The sequence below is a fragment of the Taudactylus pleione genome, unplaced genomic scaffold, assembly GCF_031769625.1.
Source record: "Taudactylus pleione unplaced genomic scaffold, aTauple2 ptg000741l, whole genome shotgun sequence".
In the NCBI taxonomy this organism is placed as follows: Eukaryota; Metazoa; Chordata; class Amphibia; order Anura; family Myobatrachidae; genus Taudactylus; species Taudactylus pleione.
Window position 1 is genome coordinate 695,553 of NW_028285143.1, and position 3,952 is coordinate 699,504.

The window sequence follows — 3,952 nt, forward strand, 5'->3', positions numbered from 1 at the left end:
GTAGGCATGTCATGGGGGGCTGCAGGCATGTCATGGGGGCTGCAGGCATGTCATGGGGGGCTGTAGGCATGTAATGGGGGGCTGCAGGCATGTCATAGGTGGCTGGTGTGTCATGGGGGGCTGCAGGAGTGTCATGGGAGTGCTGCAGGCATGTCATGGGGGGCTGCAGGTATGTCATGGGATGGATATAGGCATGTAGTGGGGGGCTGCAGGTGTGTGATGCGGGGCTGCAGACGTGTCATGGGGGCTGCAGGCATGTGAAAGGGGGCTGTAGGCATGTCATGGGAGTGCTGCAGGCATATCATGGGGGGCTGCAGGTGTGTCATGGGGCTGCAGGCGTGTTATGGGGGGCTGCAGGCGTGTCATGGGGGGGTTGCAGATGGGTCATGGGAGGGCTATAGGTGTGTCATGGGGGGGCTGCAGAAATGTCAGGGGAGGCTGCCTGTGGGTCATGGGAGTGATGCAGGCATGTTGATGGAAGCAACAACAATCACAGATGCAGAGGCATTGGCACAGGCAGGCATGGTCAGATGGGGACTATACACCTGCCATAGTGCTGTGCAATGTTTGGTGGTGGGACTGATGGTGGCATATAAGCTAGCGCCAATCTGTATTATAGTGTGCAACCTCTGATAATTAGGCCACACGGATGTACACATGGGAAGGAGTTGGTATTCCATTTGCATAACCTCGCAGATGACCGACCACCAATCCATGCGGCTGCGCTCATTTTCGTGTACTACTCAGAATCAGGCCTAGTGTCTTTCATGCAGTCCTCCTAGTGACAAGGGGCGTGGCCTCATGGGAAACGCCAGCGAGCCACGCCTCCAGTTTCCGTCATGCCCTTAGTCCCTCCCCCATGTTATTTTGTGGCATTTTCCCATTGTCGCTCTCAGCTCCTCCCACAGCTTCTTTTGCTTATAAATATGTCTCGGCCTTGTGCAGGGTGCTTACATTCTGCTCTGCTATATGTATATATCTGCTTCTAGCCTTGTGTTCTGCACTGGGCTGAGTCTGGCCGGGTGCCCCCTTTTTGCACCACCAGGATTCTCTTCCCTCATGTAGTAATGAGATGTTGTGACATCCTTTTCCCTGCCCACTACTGGAGCAGGTACCATCTATTGCGGCAGGCGCTCAGACACTACATGGGCACACGGGCAGCACCATTATGGGCTAGGACAGGCCATGTGAATGACCGCACCAATACACTGCCCTCACTGTGGCCCTGTGTGGGAGGTAGGGCATCATGCTGGACCAATAAGCCACTATATCTATCTGCTGTACATTATAACTCCAGCAGCTTTATAATACCAGCCTTACTGGAAGCAGCCATGTTAGTTATCGCTTCCATGGTTCATATACTGACATCCCTGATATGCGCTGCTTTCACTGTCGGTGACTTAAACATCTCACATTTAGAGATTACAGCAAGTCTATCGTATGCAGTGCCGTAATCTACTAACAACATAATAATAAGAAAAGCAATAAATCTGTGATTAGCTTTGAATAGTGGACGTAAGACAATAACAATATAATAGTTTGCTGCACTATAATGTATACAGCTTGTTATCAGTGACCTTACAGGCAGTTTAATCTTCTCTGCAGACTGATGTGACATAAATCCTCTTCCCTATTGTATTATGGGATCCGCCATTGCGCAGGAATGATTTAGTAAATCCGATCAATCCTCATATATAACTGTCGCTCTCTCTGCAGCAGACGGCGATTCTCATCTGAATCTGCTGCCAGCTGAGAGCTGTTAACATTAAGAGGTTTATCCCACTGTCATACTCTCCATCATTCGCAGTCCGCACACGTCCGTTGTGTATTGGCCATTTGCAGTCCGCACACGTCCGTGGTGTATTGGGCATTCGCAGTCCGCACACGTCCGTGGTGTATGGGGCATTTTCAGTCCGCACACGTCCATGGTGTATTGGGCATTCGCAGTCCGCACACGTCCGTGGTGTATGGGGCATTCGCAGTCCGCGCACGTCCGTGGTGTATGGGGCATTCGCAGTCCGCACACGTCCGTGGTGTATTGGGCATTCGCAGTCCGCACACGTCCGTGGTGTATGGGGCATTCGCAGTCCGCACACGTCCGTGGTGTATTGGGCATTCGCAGTCCGCACACGCCCGTGGTGTATTGGGCATTCGCAGTCCGCACACGTCCGTGGTGTATTGGGCATTCGCAGTCCGCACACGTCCGTGGTGTATGGGGCATTCGCAGTCCGCACACGTCCGTGGTGTATTGGGCATTTGCAGTCCGCGCACGTCCGTTGTGTATTGGGCATTCGCAGTCTCCCTGCAGAGGTGAGAGACACAATGAGACTGGCTAATAACCCTGCATCTGAGACATCACAGGGGCTCAAACTCACACTACAAACTATATATAAAGAGGGGTCTAACAGGCTCCTGAATAGCAGCAATTTCCTATCCAGTCAGTATAGACATACAGAAACTAACATACTATAGTCAGCCAATAGAATGTATTGATCTAGTGGAAGTTTGTCTAATTAAAGTAAATGCCTTATATAGGGTGTTGTGCATTTCCGTCTATCCTGATAAACCACAGACACATTTGTAAACAAGTTGCAAATGCAAAACATTCATCTTTAAAAGCAAATAAGGGGCATATTTATTAACATTATTTTAGTATCAGATTGCGGGGCCATCTGCAAGGGAGGTGGGGAGGGGGTTTTAGGTGGGAGCCGGCAGCGAATGCACGGACACGTTCTCCCCTGTGTTTTTTGCGGAAAATACAGTGAAAAGTATGTGAAGTGGATTCGCAGGGACAGAGCTTTCCTGCAAACCTTGTAATGTAAGAATGTGACATTGGGTGAAGTTATCACAGCCAGTCTGCATGGGAGATGTGTATTGTTGTGATACATTTGCCCCTAAGCGTCAGGCTGCGGGTTTTGACTGAACTTCTATCACGGAACCTTAAGAACTATTTACCTTGGTGTTTTCCCATAACACCTCCTCCGTTACCAAACACTTCTTTTGCAGCAAGAGAGGCTGGATGTCCTACTCCTGGCCACTTAGTAAGATTGTAGCCTAATACTGGGAAACAGACTACCCGGTCTCAGGGAGGCATTACCCAGATGGTGAGACAATCTACGATTTATCTATATATTGTTATATACTTACCGTTACAGTGATGCTTGTGCCCTTTGACAATGGCTAGAAGAGACAAAAGCAAGAAACAAAAGGTGACCACACTATTGCTACTGAATGACTAATAAATAATGCATTTTAAACAGTATCGATATTAGAGAGATTTGATTGCACAGACCAGATTGCCCATACCTCCCATTTCAATATAAAATAACTTTGTCACACAAAAACAGTTTGCGGTTCCAACACACACAAAGGTATTATATTATAAAAAGGGTATAATCAGCCTTAATCTATACAATGCAGCTATATACAGGATAAAGACAAATATACAATTACCAATACTTCGCCATGCGGTCTGGATCCAGGCTAACAGCTGTCTCTCAGATAGCTGGGTGTTAAGGAAGAAAAGAGAGGAAGAAGGGGTTGGGATCCAGACTGCATAGGAATTTATAGGTGTACAATTTCCTTTGAACATAAGCTAAATACTCAGAGGGGCTCCCTATTGGCCCTTTATTACTGAGTCACAATGGTTATTGCTATTCATTGGTTAGTAGATGGTTGACGTCACTGGAGGTTGAACTGTGTTAGAAAATCCCTTTGTCCTACCCTTGGCATGCAAATCTACAGCTGATGTGTACAATGATTTTTACAGTATAGAGTATAATTCTTGGCAGGTCTTCATAACTCGATAGTGATCCCTTCCATATTCATTCTGTTGGTTTCACATTCCTGTTGAGACAGAGGGAAATCGGTAGATACTACTCATGACCCATTTATCTTATTCCTAAGCCCAGATATCATATAACTGCTATTTAGCATGTAACATTCACTGTAT